The sequence below is a fragment of the Schistocerca piceifrons genome, chromosome X, assembly GCF_021461385.2.
Source record: "Schistocerca piceifrons isolate TAMUIC-IGC-003096 chromosome X, iqSchPice1.1, whole genome shotgun sequence".
Classification (NCBI taxonomy): domain Eukaryota; kingdom Metazoa; phylum Arthropoda; class Insecta; order Orthoptera; family Acrididae; genus Schistocerca; species Schistocerca piceifrons.
Genome location: NC_060149.1, coordinates 270,082,414 through 270,100,218, shown reverse-complemented (window position 1 = coordinate 270,100,218; position 17,805 = coordinate 270,082,414). Strand labels below are relative to the sequence as shown.

Below are 17,805 nucleotides of genomic sequence, written 5' to 3'. Positions count from 1 at the left end.
AGTCGAGGAGCTATAGGCTGCCTGAGTGATCGTCAAACCAGGAATGTTCCCGTGCAGTCCTGTGAACACGACTGTTGTAATCTTGAAAGACGGGAGTGTGGTACTTTTTGCAGACGATACTTTCTAGTGTTATACTAAATCCCGTTAGACAGAAAGTAACAGAAGAGATTGTTAACAACGTTTTTCAAAGATCTGTTACATTGATAAGCCAAAACATGACCACTGCCCATCGTGACGTTGGATGCCGCCTGGTGACTTTGTGGACACGCGAAGCGGTACCAAAGTATGTAAACGAAGCAGACACGGACGGTGAATCACCCTAGCGAAGACATGGGCTGCAAATGGTGAAATCCATTGACGTAAGCGACTTTGACAAAGATTTTACACTACTGGCCATTAAAATTGCTACACCACGAAGATGACGTGCTACAGACGCGAAATTTAACCGACAGGAAGAAGATGCTGTGATATGCAAATGATCAGCTTTTCAAAGCATTCACACAACGTTGGCGCCGGTGGTGACACCTACAACGTGCTGACATGAGGAAACTTTCCAACCGATTTCTCATACACAAACAGCAGTTGACCGGTGTTGCCTGGTGAAACGTTGTTGTGATGCCTCGTGTAAGGAGGAGAAATGCGTAACATCACGTTTCCGACTTTGATAAAGGTCGGATTGTAGCCTATCGCGATTGCGGTTTATCGTATCGCGACATTGCTGCTCGCGTAGTTCGAGATCCAATGACTGTTAGGAGAATATGGAATCGATGGGTTTAGGAGGGTAATATGGAACGTAGTGCTGGATCCCAACGGCCTCGTATCACTAGCAGTCGAGATGACAGGCATCTTATCCGCATGGCTGTAACGGATCGTGCAGCCACGTCTCGATCCCTGAGTCAATAGATGGGGACGTTTGCAAGACAACAACCGTCTGCACGAACAGTTCGACGACGTTTGCAGCAGCATGGACTATCAGCTCGGAGACCATGGCTGCGGTTACCCTTGACGCTGCATCACAGACAGGAGCGCCTGCGATGGTGTACTCAGCGACGAACCTGGCAAAACATCATTTTATCGGATGAATCCAGGTTGTGTTTACAGCATCATGATGGTCGCATCCGTGTTTGGTGATATCGCGGTGAACGCACATTGGAAGCGTGTATTCGTCATCGCCATACTGGCGTATCACCCGGCGTGTTGGTATGGGTTGCCATTGGTGACACGTCTCCGTCACCTCTTGTTCGCATTGACGGCACTTTGAACAGTGGACGTTACATTTCAGATGTGTTACGACCCGTGGCTCTACCGCATGTTGCAGGTCCTGTACGGGCCTCTCTGGATACAGAAAATGTTCGACTGCTGCCCTGGCCAGCACATTCTCGAGATCTCTCACCAATTGAAAATGTCTGATCAATGGTGGCCGAGAAACTGGCTCGTCACAATACGCCAGTCACTACTCTTGATGAACTGTGGTATCGTGTAGAAGCTGCATGGGCAGCTGTGCCTGTACACGCCATCCAAGCTCTGTTTGACTCAATGCCTAGGCGTATGAAGGCAGTTATTACGGCCAGAGGTGGTTGTTATGGGTATTGATTTCTCAGGATCTATGTACCTAAATTGCGTCAAAATGTAATCACATGTCAGTTGTAGTATTATATGTTTGTCCAATGAATACCCGTTTATCATCTGCATTTCTTCTTGGTGTAGCAATTTTAATGGCCAGCAGTGTATTACGCAGAGCCTGTGAACGAGTATTTCGAAAATGGAGAAGCTGGTCTACTGTTCACGTGCTACTGTCGTGAGTATCTACGGAAAGAGGTAGCAGGACAGTGAAACTACCACTAGGCGCTAAATGGTTGGACGTCCAAGGCTTTTCACAGAACGTCGCGTTTAGAGGCTTGTCTGCACAGGATAGTAGGATAGATGGTGACCTGTGGCATCTCTGCTGAAAAGAGCCCAGTGCTGGTGCACGCACAAGTGTTTCGGAGCACATCGTCTATCGTACATTGTTGAACATGGAGCTCCGCAGCAGACCACCCGTACGTGTTCAGATGTTAACCCAATGACATCGTTAATTACGATTGCAGTGGGCACGGGACCATCGGTATTCGACCGTTGGTCAATGGAAACGTGTCTGATCTTTGCGTGACTGATATGTTTGCTACATTAGATTGATGAACTTCTCCACAAACGCCGTCATCGAGGTGAACGGCGGCTCGAAACGTGCATGGTGTCACGCACGCAGGCTGATGGGAGCAGCTAAGGCTTTGCTATGGTAGATGTTCTCCTGCGCTTGCAGGGGATCTGTGGTAATAATCGAAGACTCGTTTACAGCAGCGAACCACCTGTATATCTTCATGCTTGATGTCTTTCCCGACGGCGATGCCATGTTTCAGCAGTGTAATCGTCCGTGTCTCGGAGCCAGAACCGTGCTGCAGTGATTTGAGGAGCATCATAGAGAACTGACGTTGATGTCTCGGCGACTCAATTCGCCTGATGTAAATCCCATGGAACCCGTCTGGGTCGCCACCGGGCGCCATGACCGCCTACGCGTATCAGAGGCCAGTTATTTACTCAAATTACACGACCTGTGCGTAGACATCTAATGCCACATACCTCTATAAACCTACCAACAAATTGTCGCATCTCTGATGCAGAGAATCAGTGATGTATTTCGTTCCAAAGACGGACAAACAAACTATTTAGGAAGTGGTTCAAAATGTTCAAATGTGTGTGAAATCGTATGGGACTTAACTGCTAAGGTCATCAGTCCCTAAGATTACACACTACTGAACCTAAATTATCCTAAGGACAAACACACACACCCATGCCGAGGGAGGACTCGAACCTCCGCCGGGACCAGCCGCACAGTCCACGACTGCAGCGTCTGAGACCGCTTGGCTAATCCCGCGCGGCTAGGAGGTGGTCATAATATTTTGGCTTATCTGTTTAAGTGGTCCTCTGAACATGAACCCTCCCTAAATTTCGAGAAAACACAATATTTTCAATTCTGTTTGACAAGTAGAGTCATATCAACTGACATAGCACATGAACAGGAGTCAGTAAATAGGGCAGTATGCTCCAAATATTTGGGAGTACATACTGATGAAAACTTGAACGGGAAGAAGCATATTACTGAGCGTCTCAAGCAATTAAGTTCAGTTACTTTTGCTCTTCGTATAATTGCTCGTGTTGGAAACAAATGAATCAACATCTTGACACATTTGGCACATTACGACTCAGTAATGTCCAATGGAACAATTCACTTACAAAAAAAGTATTGATTGCGCAAAAGCGAGCAATAAGAATAACATGTGGTGTTCACTCGTGGTCGTCATGTAGGTAGCACTAAGAAGTTTGTCATTTTAACTGCATCATAACAATGTATACATTCGCTAGTGAAATTTGCTGGAGAAAATGGCATTTATTATCCATTATAAAAGCTGACAGTTGCTCAGAAAGCAGTTCAACATGAGGCAGCAAAAATTTTTTGATCGTCTGTCCAGTTACATAAAATGTCTGGCAGGTAACAAAGTAAGTTTTAAATATTAAATTATTTCTCCATAACAACTCCTTCTATTCCATGAAAGAATTTATTTTTAAAAACTGGTAGCCTGTTAAAGAAAGAATAAAAAGCTGGAGTCTCAGTGTAGATGCATGAGTAGGAATAAATAAAATCCGGGTAAGTGCGAGTACGACTCAACGCACAGAGGGTTCCGTATGAACTTAATTACGTGTATAGAAAGGTCATCTATACCGTGAAACGAAAATTTCGATGATTTTTCCATGTTATTGATATAGTTACTGACAAGATATCGAAATATGTGGCATAAATTGCAGTACTTTTTCATTGCATTGACGTATGAGCTTAAATGTCCCGCACTGCCAAGGGACTGCAGACTTTCGTTTATAACATAAATTTCAACTTGATTCGTTCACCTGCTCCTGAGAAAAAGAGGTCTTAACAGACGAACAGACAGACATTCGGATAAAAAATGACAAAAGAAATTTTTTCCGTAAGATATAATTACAAATTAAAAATCTCAGGATTTTTCTCTTTCTTGTACTTTAACACGTTGCTTATTGCCAGATCTCATGTTTCTAGGACAACAGTAAGTATCCAATAGATTTTGATGAGTGTTGTTTATAAGGAGGCAAAATACACTCCTGGAAATGGAAAAAAGAACACATTGACACCGGTGTGTCAGACCCACCATACTTGCTCCGGACACTGCGAGAGGGCTGTACAAGCAATGATCACACTCACGGCACAGCGGACACACCAGGAACCGCGGTGTTGGCCGTCGAATGGCGCTAGCTGCGCAGCATTTGTGCACCGCCGCCGTCAGTGTCAGCCAGTTTGCCGTGGCATACGGAGCTCCATCGCAGTCTTTAACACTGGTAGCATGCCGCGACAGCGTGGACGTGAACCGTATGTGCAGTTGACGGACTTTGAGCGAGGGCGTATAGTGGGCATGCGGGAGGCCGGGTGGACGTACCACCGAATTGCTCAACACGTGGGCCGTGAGGTCTCCTCAGTACATCGATGTTGTCGCCAGTGGTCGGCGGAAGGTGCACGTGCCCGTCGACCTGGGACCGGACCGCAGCGACGCACGGATGCACGCCAAGACCGTATGATCCTACGCAGTGCCGTAGGGGACCGCATCGCCACTTCCCAGCAAATTTGGGACACTGTTGCTCCTGGGGTATCGGCGAGGACCATTCGCAACCGTGTCCATGAAGCTGGGCTACGGTCCCGCACACCGTTAGGCCGTCTTCCGCTCACGCCCCAACATCGTGCAGCCCGCCTCCAGTGGTGTCGCGACAGGCGTGAATGGAGGGACGAATGGAGACGTGTCGTCTTCACCGATGAGAGTCGCTTCTGCCTTGGTGCCAATGATGGTCGTATGCGTGTTTGGCGCCGTGCAGGTGAGCGCCACAATCAGGACTGCATACGACCGAGGCACACAGGGCCAACACCCGGCATCATGGTGTGGGGAGCGATCTCCTACACTGGCCGTACACCACTGGTGATCGTCGAGGGGACACTGAATAGTGCACGGTACATCCAAACCGTCATCGAACCCATCGTTCTCCCATTCCTAGACCGGCAAGGGAACGTGCTGTTCCAACAGGACAATGCACGTCCGCATGTATCCCGTGCCACCCAACGTGCTCTAGAAGGTGTAAGTCAACTACCCTGGCCAGCAAGATCTCCGGATCTGTCCCCCATTGAGCATGTTTGGGACTGGATGAAGCGTCGTCTCACGCGGTCTGCACGTCCAGCACGAACGCTGGTCCAACTGAGGCGCCAGGTGGAAATGGCATGGCAAGCCGTTCCACGGGACTACATCCAGCATCTCTACGATCGTCTCCATGGGAGAATAGCAGCCTGCATTGCTGCGAAAGGTGGATATACACTGTACTAGTGCCGACATTGTGCATGCTCTGTTGCCTGTGTCTATGTGCCTGTGGTTCTGTCAGTGTGATCATGTGATGTATCTGACCCCAGGAATGTGTCAATAAAGTTTCCCCTTCCTGGGACAATGAATTCACGGTGTTCTTATTTCAATTTCCAGGAGTGTATATCGCTCTGGCTGTAGAAACTGTTTTATTAAGACTACGACCGATTCACACCTATTTAGGCGCATCGTCAAGGCTTAGAAAGAAAATATTTTATAGTGTTTTCCCTTTTACATTGGCTTAGTAAACATTGTTAGGAGTAGAATAGTCCTGTAAACTAGGTACTTACATCAATTGTGTCTACAGCATTATTTTACTCTGGCCTGAAGCCTCTCCCCGTCCTTCACGTCAATGATAAAATAAAACCTGATAAACGGGGGTCGCTAAAACAAAATGAAACTAGTATTTGGTTCGGAGACAATGTACAAAGGTAAGAAAAGTTGTAAAATACTTCTTTTCTAATCCCTGCTTAGATGCACCTAAATTGGGTATGGATTCGGTCGTGGTTTTAATAAAAAAAACTTTCTACAGTCAAAGCGGTGTTTTTCGCCTTCTTATAAAAATGTGGACAGTCGGCTGCGGTTGCTTGCAATTCAAAATAATTTGATGTTGGAGTTTGCGAGTATACAATAAGTTTCATAAATGTCCGTATGTTTTGACTGCGTTGACTTAGTAGCTTAACATTTTTCCATCACCAAGGGACCGTAGATCTTAGTGCGTTACATAAATTTCAACTTGCTACGTCTTCCCGTTGCTGAGAAAAATGGTTCGTAACAGTCGGACAGACAGGCAGAGGGACAACGAAGTAATCCTCCAAGGATCCCGATATTACAGAACGAGGTACGGAACCCTAAAAATAAGTTCGTTAATATTAACACTAATCATGTACACACATCCTGTAAACTGACTCGCTCCACATCATTTCGATAAAAGAATCATTCAAATGATCTGTGGAACATGTAATTAACAGCATACTAACCATGAAAAAAGGCAACCCGTGGTCACCGAGATTGTCGAAACAGCATCCTTTTTCATGTTTACAGTAATCTTAATGAGGGTCCCAAGTCATGGCACGACAAAAAATACCCCCAAAACATCATATAACCACCTGCGGCGTGATCTACACCACCCGCTCACTGTGGGTTAAATACCTCACTGGGCCGTTGTTCCGCTCGTCGCCTTGCATCACACGAAAAGAGGTAAAATCGCCACACGGCGGACCACATTACACGTCTAAAGTCGGCTACTGTCCAGTTTGTGCTGTTTGATCCCCTGAACATACGCAGTTTTATGTGCCCTTGTGAGAAACTATCTTTAGCAAGGTTCTCGACTCCAACTGCCCACTAGACGCCGTTTCCTTCGCAAGGTTCGCTCGGAAACCTGCATTAACAGTCACTGACAAGGCGTGCAATTCGTCTCGCGACTCCATCGGTTGCGATCTTTTGGCAACCATTGTTTTTAAGCCCTGACGTTGCTACAAGTGGTACAGCATTCCGTGTAGACACGTTGGACAGTCTGTACTGATACTCCAAGATCGAACAGCTTTACTCACGGTGTGGTCATGGGCACGTTCAAAACACAACAGCTCATTTCTGTCAGTGTGTCACGTCTCCAGGTCGACCCATCTTACTGGTCTGATTACATACGTCCAACTGGCATAAAAACGACACTTCACTGTCATGAAGTATGTCAGGGGGCGGAGTGTCACATGATCACCCAGTATCAGTCCTACACTACCTACAGGCTCCAAAGCGACCAGAGAGATTTATTAAGGGGTGAATAACACTTGGCTGAGTTTAACTGTGTTAAGCCAACGACCTTGCCGTAGTGGTAACAACGGTTCCCGTCAGATCAACGAAGTTAAGCGCTGTCGGACTCGGCTAGCACTTCGATGGGCGACCATCTGGTCTGCCGAGCGCTGTTGGCAAGTGGGATGCACTCAGCTCTCGTGAGGAAATTGAGGAGCTACTTGATTGAGAAGTAGCGGCTCCGGTTTCGGAAACTGACATACGGCCGGGAGAGCGGTGTGCTGACCACATGCCCCTCCATATCCGCATCCACTGACGCCTATGGGCTGAGGAAGACACGGCGGCCGGTCGGTACCGTTAGGCCTTCATGATCTGTTCGGGAGGATTTTAGTTTTAGTTTTCAATTGTGTTATGGATCTTACTGAAATATCAGCTAAGCGCTGCAAGGTATGTCAAGCAACGGCGAATATCATTTGGTCTGATGGAGCGAGTTTATTTCTGCCATTTTATACTGGCCACAAATGGCAAGTAGTGCATGCTGAGCTACCTCACAACTTTGGCCTGCGTCTTGCGTCAAATACTGACTCAACTATTTCGTCAGTACCAATTCACATGTGGCACTACAGGAATACTAACACAACCCGTTCCGTATCTCCGAGTATGCCTAAACGTATACGGTGTCAATAACCGTACGTAATATTCACTAATAATTATTGTTAGTGTACAAGGAGTTCGGTTTTATATCTTCGAAACGCCCATCCTGCAACCACGAAGGCGACTTTTCACAGTATTCGGTGAAGAAATTCGTCAATCATTTTCCCTCGAGATGCATCGTAGTTCAAAGTCAGATTTCATTTGTCGCTTACAGATTTTAAGCGAAAACTAATTCTATGCGGTGTCACTGAGTCCTATAGGAACAGCTACTTTGTTTGAGAGCTACAGTTTCTGATTCAGCTGTTGCTTGTAAATTGTGATATAATACCTAGGTAGTTTCTTCGAACCAGTGACAATTTTCAGCTTACTCCCTAAACATGTTTTGATTTGTAGTACATCTGAGAGGCGAACGGGTTTTATTGAGTACTGGAAAGACCAGGCGGCTCCCTTGACAGTTAAGCGCTGCTTTATGAGCTGCCCGTTTGTCCTGCACGGATGTATCTGTGGCGCACACTTGGCATTTCATGTAGGGAACAAAAGCCTTTGAGCGACAAAGTACTGTTTAGACTGGCAGACGCACATTCTGCTGTGTGTGCTATAGCTATTTGCTCAGACATTCATTGCGAGTCTGTTTCTATCTTCGCTTTATTTGAATCTATCGCAGTATGCATCGAATTCCTCTACTATTATAATTAATGAGCAAACATCATGTTAAAACTCCGTAGCTAGCAACAATAACTTATATCTGAAAACTTCTGCTGCATTACTACAGGATCCGTTGTCAGTACAGGTTGGTGCAAGTCTCGTAACAACATCTTCAATCACAGAGTCAAGTCACTGTGTTAATTCTGAAATATAAAGCTAATACTCAGTTCCGGAGAAACGTTAGTGCAGTAGCAACTGCTCAGAATCCATAATTTAGTAGAGAAAGAGTAGCACTGGAGAGCTACCGGTATCACAGTACTGCAGGATTCTACGTCACCAAGTAGGTCTTTCCAAAGACAATGTTGATTGTTGCTTACGTACGAATGCAAATGTAGAGAATTATTAATGAAAACATCTTATTCATGCAACAGTACCTGTGAACTGTAACATCTCTATGAAGGATACGTCATACCGAACAACTCATACAACAAATTCTCCAACACAAATTAGCTTATGGAATGCCTGTCTTGTCACTGATGAAGCAAGTACCGGGAATTTGGTGGAAGAGCATGTCGAAACAGGTATTTCGCTGCAGCCCCAACTGCGGGATTCGAAGAATTGATTCCAATTAACAACATTAAAACTGCTGAATATGATGGGCTTTCGGGCCCACGACAATGGAACGGTTTTAAATAAACAAGGGCATGGCATAAAAAGCTGTTCAGATATAAAATTTTGCAACTGTTTTTCAAGTAAGTCGATAAAAATAATTCTCGACACTAATGACCGCGCTGAATGAGAAAAATTGTTCTCTGGAGAGGTTTTTTTTCGTAACAGAGCATTGGTTATAGAACGTCTGACATCACAAAACGCACTCAGAAAGAGGGACACTAATACACTGGATTTTCCTGTCACCCTAAATCAGAGTTTTCGTTGTATTCGTAAATCCTTTCAACGTGAACCTCGGATTGTTTCTTAAAGAAGGCCTCGGATGATTGCAGTTGTAGGCGCCCCCGGAAAGACTCTTTCTTTAAGCTTCCCGAAGCTGACGAGACGCGAGGCGGCACATCGAGCCAGCTTGTCTTCCTTCCGTAAAATGCGGCTCAACAGCTCCACTTCAAGTTTCTCAACTAGCAAGACATTAATTACTAAGCCATGTTCTTTACAGCTCGACCCTTCATTTTTGTTTATAATCCTTTCACCTCTCTCCACCGCGTAAGCGCTCGTCCGTGTTCACGTACCGAAGTGTGCCTCTCGCAATCGAACATGTCAGCCTTAACACAAAACAACGTCGGCATTCTTAAAATTGCTCGGCTGTCGTATCACTAAAAACCATTAATTATTCAGATTATTCTCGTCGATGCACTATAGTGGTGTCATACTGTAGTTATGGTATGACAGGAACTTGGAATTTTGCATTTGAAATGAAATGGCTCTGAGCACTATGGGACTTAACATCTATGGTCATCAGTCCCCTAGAACGTAGAACTACTTAAACCTAACTAACCTAAGGACATCACACAACACCCAGTCATCACGAGGCAGAGAAAATCCCTGACCCCGTCGGGAATCGAACCCGGGAACCCGGGCGCGGGAAGCGAGAACGCTAAATTTTGCATTTATATAGCGACGTGTCACACATTAAATATTTCAGATTAGGGGGAAGGTTGGAAACTAGTTCGACATACAGAGAAATATGAAGTTTTATAATTTATGTAACAGAAGCGTTAAGTAGCGTTACAAAACAAACTATGAGCTGCAACAGTAGTCAGTCATAAAATAGAAACATATGAGAAATAATGTGTTGCAGTATGAAATAAACCGATTGCAGAGGAAATAGGCAGGCTACAGTTAATTGGCAATATACTTGTAAATTTCAGTAGTTCAATGAAAAAAAAGACTGCTTAAAGGCGTTTGAGTGATCTGTACTGGAATACTGCTTGACTATGTAGGACTCGCATCTGAATAAAGAAGTAGATATTTCAAGTTGGTGGAAAGATTGGAAACTGGCTCTATACACAGAGAAATATGAAGTAGTTTAAATTATGAAACAAAAGCGTTCAGCAGCCTTATACAAAAGGAACTGTGAGCTACACCTTTACCTAATAGTAACACAAAATATTTGTGGAAACAATGTGCTCCGGTATGAAATAAAAGCCGCACGTGATTAGCCGAGCGGTCTCAGGCGCTGCAGTCATGGACTATGCGGCTGGTCCCGGCGGAGGTTCGAGTCCTCCGTCAGGCATGGGTGTGTGTGTGTGTGTGTGTGTGTTTGTCCTTAGGATAATTTAGGTTAAGTAGTGTGTAAGCTTAGGGACTGATGACCTTAGCAGTTAAGTCCCATAAGATTTTACACACATTTGAACTATTATGAAATAAAAATAGCAGGCCACAGTTACGGCGGTATTCTGGAAATTTCAATTGTTCAGTGAAAAAAGACTGCGTAAAAGCGTTTGAGTGATCTGTACTGGAATATTGCTTGACTATGAAGGATTAAAGAAGGAATAAAGAAGCTTGTGTTCAACCTCAAGTCGACGGCAGGAGCATTAGAGAAATTGGACGAGGCTGGAGTAGGACATCCTTCCAGGAATAGCCCCAGAATTTGGCTGTAGTAAGTTACGGAAACTGCCGAAAGTCGTGATCGTTATATTCGAACAGGGATCTGAATCCAGCCCGTCCAGAATACGAGAACAGTATCTTGAGTACTGCACCAGCAGCACTGCTGTGAATCAAGGCTGTTGCTAGTGACGAGACCCAAACAATCCAAACTCATGTGTAATTATTTAAAATCAATTAAATACAATGTAAAAATGACAGCTCAATCTACTGTTTAGAGTGTAAAAAGCATTAGAATTTACGCATTTCGAAAGTCAAGCCCTCATCATCAGAATTACCGTAGAAAAACATCTAAAAGTGACCAACGTAAAACATTAGCAGTAGCACTAAAAATAAAATAAAGTGGCTATTTCTTTTCCAGTGGTGTCTTCTCAGGTTTCCTTTGGAGGTTCTGTACAGTAATACCGATGAAGACTTGACCTTCGAAACGAGTAAATTCTAGTGTTTTTTACACTGTAAATAGGTGGTTGCAACGATATTTTAACACTGACTTTCACAATCACGACTTCATATCCATTATGGGCAAAATCGATTAAAACAACTGTTTGAACATATTAGGAAGTTGGCTTCGTTCCAGTAGACAAACGTAATATGTTTCCCCCATACAGTATAAAGCAGGTGGAGAGCAGTCTCTCAACTTTAACCTAGCTTAAGCGTTCATTTATAATTTCCCTCCATGTTATGGATGCAAGAACAGTACGTCAATTTCCTTTCCAGCAACTGCCACGCCTACTGCAGTAACGACTTTTAAGCGACTGTTTACCATTCCATCGTCTCAACTATTTGGTTCCTCATTTTCTCCACGAACTCATCTGGCGACATTAACGCTGGAAGCTATGCTACAGGTTCATACTTTGGTAGTCCCATCTTCTGCGTTTGTTATCCGGATGGTCATTATACACGGATGGAGAATTTCAGCTTCATCCTCCAATGTGTTTCGTTTCCCGCGCTCCCTGCAGGGTTAACGCTTCCGCTCTCTACTGTTTCCTTCCTCATCTTCTCCACGAACTCCTCTGGCTTCATTTACACCAGACGCTATACTAGAGGTCCGTGTTTTGGTAGTTCCCATCTTCTGCGTCTGCTGTCGTGATAGCCATTATTCATGGATGAAGACTTTCAGCTACATCCTCCATCGATATACAGTGTCTTCCGTTTCCCTTTTTCCCTGCAGCCTTTAACGCCTCGACTCGCGTAGAGCGTTCAACGTATCTTTACGCCGGCCCATCGTCGTTTCGGAAGTAAAATGATTAACGACTCATTTCTCCGCCCTGCATCTAGCAGAGAAGGCGACGTTATGCGACGAGACGAAGTGCGAAGAGCACCCTTCGTATGAACTGTCGTGAACGTGCATGTTGCGAATAGAGTCCGAAAAAGAGTTTGATCGAATTTCCTACCAACTGTTATTATTTTTGCTAAGTATATGGGGTTAAAAACTTTGTAAGCAAACCAGCAGTGGCACTTCGGCTTCTAGCGACACAGATGCAAAATAAAAGGATGCCAATAACAGATCCTACTACTGCCATTTTCCACAATATTTTCATCTAACTTTCCATAAGTAATGATTATAAATATCCTAACTCATTCGGCATAAACAAGGAGTGAGCGCACTGAAGTGGTAACATGAAGTTTCTGAAAAATGGAAGAAAACTATGAATTTCTCAGATCAGCTTTAGTCATGTTAGCTAGACTTTTACACTGATCAGCCAGAACATTATGACCACCGACCTACTATCGATATAAACCCGTCCAGGTGATAACAGCGTCACCTGGCGAGGAATGGCTGCTACTCAGACACACGCATGGTGCATAAAGTATCAATGAGTGTGCTGTCCGTGTGTAGAATGGGAAAGACGCGAGATCTCTCTGAGTTTGACCGAGGGCACATTAAGATGGCCCAGAGGCTCGGTATGAACATTTCGGAAACTGTACGACTTTTCGGGTGTTCGAGGAGTTCTATGGTGAGTGTCTTCAACACGTGGCGAAACCAGACATCGTGGGGTTGGACGACCAACCGACATTACAGATGTCGAACGTCATAGGCTGGGTAGACTGGTAAAACAGGGCAGGCTGTGAACTGTAGCGGAACTAACATCTAACTTCAATGCTGGGCAGAGTACAAGTGTGTTTAAACACACAGCAACCGAACACTCCTAACAATGGGCCTCCGTAGCCGACGACCTATGCATTGGCCAATGTTAACACCAAGACTTCGGCAACTACGACAGAAATGGGCACGTGATCATCGGCACAGGACGTTGGCGCAGTGGCAGAGCCTTGCATGATCTGATGAATCCATATGTCTTCTTCATTATGCCGATGGGAGGGAGCGAATCCGTCGTCTTCTTAGGGGAACAGCTCCTTGACACCTGTACTGCAGGACGGAATTAAGCTGGCGGTGGGTCCATTATGCTCTGGGGAACAGTCACGTGGGCATCCATAGGTCCAGCGGAGCTCGTGGAAAGCACCATGACGACCAAGAAGTATAGTACACTGATTGCAGACCACGTAGACCCGTTCAAGACTACCATGTTCCAATATGCCAGTGGCATTTTTCAACAAGATAATGCGCCATGTCACAAGGCCAGGATTGTGATGCATTAGCAAGTTCCAATTGATGTGCTCGCATCCCAACTTACCAGATCTGAACCCGAACGAACACATCTTGGATGTGACTGAACGTGGTATCAGAGCTCATCGCCCCCCTCCGCGGATTTTATGGGAATTAGGTGACTTGTGTGTGCAGATGCGGTGCCAGATCCCTCTAGGGACCCACCAAGGGCTCATTGCTTTCATGTCACGACGCATCGCCGCTGTTAAATGTGCCAAAGGTATATTGCCAGTTACAGTTGAGTGAAAAATGTCAACCGATAGGACTTTGTATTGTATTGTATGTTAACCGGGGACCGAGAAACGACGGAAAGGGTCCGTCCCCGCCGCAGCTGCAGTGGTCCACAACCCCACGACGACTACCGCAGTCCACTTCGCCCCTCCGCCGCCCCACACCGAACCCAGGGTTACTGTGTAGTTTGGCCCCCGGTGGACCCCCCAGGGAACGTCTCACACCAGACGAGTGTCATCCCTATGTTTGCGTGGTAGAGTAATGGTGGTGTAAGCGTACGTGGAGAACTTGTAGCGCAGCAATCGCCAACATAGTGTAACTGAGGCGAACTAAGGGGAACCAGCCCGCATTCGTCGAGGAAGATGGAAAACCGCCTAAAAACCATCCACAGACTGGCGCCGGTTCACCGGACCTCGACACAAATCCGCCGGACGGATTCGTGCCGGGAACCAGGCGCTCCTTCCCGCCCGGAAAGCCGTGCGTTAGACCGCACGGCCAACCGGGCGGGCACCGATAGGATTTAGGGCTGTATGAGAGGATAAATTCACAGGCAAGAACAGCGACGTATCTTTAGGAGAGAGGCAAAAAATAATGTGTCAAATGGAACTGATTCACGGTTAGTAAAAGCTTATGCAAGCTACGAGGAGGAAACAGACAGAACAGTTGAGTTACCAGCTTAACTTGTTTCAACCACGAATACTGACAAAAGGCGAGTAAATAGCGAAATCAGATGAGGAGGAGGAGGATATTAGTGTTTAACGTCCCGTCGACAACGAGGTCATTAGAGACGGAGCGCAAGCTCGGGTGAGGGAAGGATGGGGAAGGAAATCGGCCGTGCCCTTTCAAAGGAACCATCCCGGCATTTGCCTGAAGCGATTTAGGGAAATCACGGAAAACCTAAATCAGGATGGCCGGAGACGGGATTGAGGGAAATCAGATGACGCTGGTCGTTTATAAGGATATCTCGGGTGGCCTCACTGCATTTGGTGAATGAAGAACGAATAAAAATTCGATGGAGAGGTTAAGAATTTGTAGGTGGCTAGATGTAGCGGTTCCTAAGACGACTTAAAAACGAGACCCCAGCGCTCCATCAATCGATGTATGCCGATCTGGTTTCCTTCCTGACGAATGTTTCATGTCTACTGTGATTGTAATATATGAAATATATTCTCTTTGTCATCTTTAAACGAAGTCGCTTTTGCACTGCTCAAGATCCTTTCTGTGAGTTAATAAACACAAACGCATACTGTATCACGTTGCTAGGTATGTACCAACAGTGTGTGGTCCCAAGTTGAAGCTACGTTTCATGTTTCACAGAATCAGATTTTCACTCTGCAGTGCAGTGTGCGCTGATATGAAACTTCCTGTTCGACTGAAACTGTGCGCCGTACCGACACTCGAACCCGGAACATTCGCACTTCGCAGGCAAGTGCTCTGCCGATTTTAATTTCATGTGTTTCATTGTTGTTGGTCCTAAAAAATATCTTTCAACACGCTCGAACTTATTGCTCAGTAACGGTTCTGGAATATTTTCAAAAATACTGGAGTTCATGCACAGACTGAGGAAGACGTTTTAACAGAGTTATCAGATTATTTCCAAATATAGTCTAGTCGGTTCATATAGGCCCCTAATTTGAAGGTAATGAGACTTGTAGCACCCCAGACACCGCTTATGGCAAGGTCCTGCCATAGGCTGTTTGCATTGCCTTACATCGGCTTCCGTCATGCGTGTAACTGTAGCGCGCGCGGGTGTACGTGTGTGTGTGGGGGGGGGGGGGGGGGGGGGGCGGAAACTAGAGGAAGTGGAAAGCCAGCACACAATCTACGCATCTACACCTATCGAACAGCATCAAGGAGATTGCACGGAATTAACGTCCTCATCCGACATAGAGAAAGCCATAGCGAGTTTCATATGCCTTTACTCCACAACAAAACACCGAAGGGGATGGAAATTTAATCCAGATCGTCAACACATTGTTCAATGATGAGGACTTGTTCGTCATCACTCATCTTCCTCATCTTCCTACGTGTAAGTCAAGTTCTGATGATAAAAATTTATACCAATGCTACAATTTGAACCGGGTGTCTTTAAGTTTATCGTCAACACACCAACCTCCTCTGCTGCGGGGACGAGTTTACTTACTGAATGCAAGCTATATTAGGCCTCCCTTTTCAAAGAGTGTAGTAAAATAAGACTGAAGTAGATACCATAAGCAATAGATTGCACTAATGGCTGATACCTTTTGATTATTACGCCGCTTTCTGCAGTCTATCTGTAGTTGTTTTTTCTTTACTTCATTAGAGGCTGAACAAGAGTAGAAATTTATTGTACTTCGGTGCTTCGATTCAAACTAGTTTTCAGCAGTAGATATTAGCTGTTTACTCCTTACACACTGCGCCAAAGAAGTATCACTTTTTCGAAACCCCGTGACTGTCTTCCATTGCGACGCATGAATTTTACGTTTGGCTCAAAGGGGACTACAATCTTCCTCTGCAATGGAGCAAAGGCGTACTGCCCTTCGACGTCATCCTCGGGCTCGTCGGCTCTTTAAACAGCAAGGTGTCGACATATGTGAAAAAAAGGCCACAGCTCATAAGTTGACGTAAGGCGTAAGGTGGATCAGTGATGTCACAATGTACCACAATTCAGACCAACGTCATCGTGAATGTTTCAAACGATGAGAAGGTTGCCACACCCCACGTACCGACATTTCACCCCTTCTTTTGATGCCCCTGAGATGGAGGTCAGAACGGAGACCCTCACTGTCGAAATAGCGCGTTTTTCTTATGGGTGGCGGAGGAAAACATTTCAGACACACAGCCGCTCAGAATCCACAAGAAAAGGGCTTAGGAGGTGGCGTAAAGGGCGTCAATGAAACCACCCCTTCCGTTGGGGCGTAGATTTCCACACATTTCGCAGTCGAAAATGACAGTTCGCAATGTGATGGGCATCAGGGCGACGTTCTTGACCAAGTTCGACACTGTCGACACGCCCGGACGATTCAACTCTAAGGACATCGTGGGCTGCAACCCCACTGAAAGTGATCTGACCCGTTTGGAATGTAGTGCGACCGTAATTTTTGCTATGGTATACAGGGTGGAAGCATTAAGGACGGTTCAAAACCATTAGACGTGATCTGAAGCAGTAAAAAGTGCTTATGCTTTTTCAGCCCTAGTCTTTCACGCCCTCCTGTTGCGAGATTACGGAGGGGTATTAGATTGATACGTGAGTGAATAAAACGGCAAACGGTCTCTCTCAGATGAACCAGTTGGGCAACATCCTCAGTGTCACCTACACACCTTTACTGAGCACGTTAAAGATGTATCTATCAGAGACTTCGAAACCCATCCAGCTGAGTGGTGCGCCGCGGCTGCTCCAACCCCTGACGGCAAAGACCCACATAAAAAGTTTCGAAGGCGGGCGCGAAACAGGAAGGCTTCAAAACCATAAACATCCTTCTCTACTTTGAACCACGTTCGAATATCTTCGAATGGTTTTCAACGGTCCCAGTATTTATTCCCAGCATACCAGAGCAAAAATTGGGGGTACACTTCAGAGGAGACGGGTCACGTTCATTGACGTTGCTTCCCCACGATGTCCTTTAAGTAGGGTTGAATCGATCGAGCCAGTGGGGGATGGGGAGGGAGGGAGTAGCAGCGTCGAACATTGTCAAGAACGTCGACCTATTGCTCACCGGACTGCAAGCTGTCGTTTCCGACAACGACATGTGTGGGAATCAACGCCCGCCGGAAGTGGTGGTCTCACTGACGTCCTTTATGCAAACTCCCGAGGCCTTTCCGTGTAGATTGTAGGCGACGGCGCGTCTGAAACATTTTCCT

General features: G+C 45.8%; 1 protein-coding gene across 1 annotated transcript in view; it reads right to left on the bottom strand.

Moving 5' to 3' along the window:
* Positions 1-17,805, bottom strand: part of LOC124722303 (plexin-B) — a 968,210-nt gene that overhangs the window by 472,875 nt on the left and 477,530 nt on the right. The window lies entirely within an intron of this gene.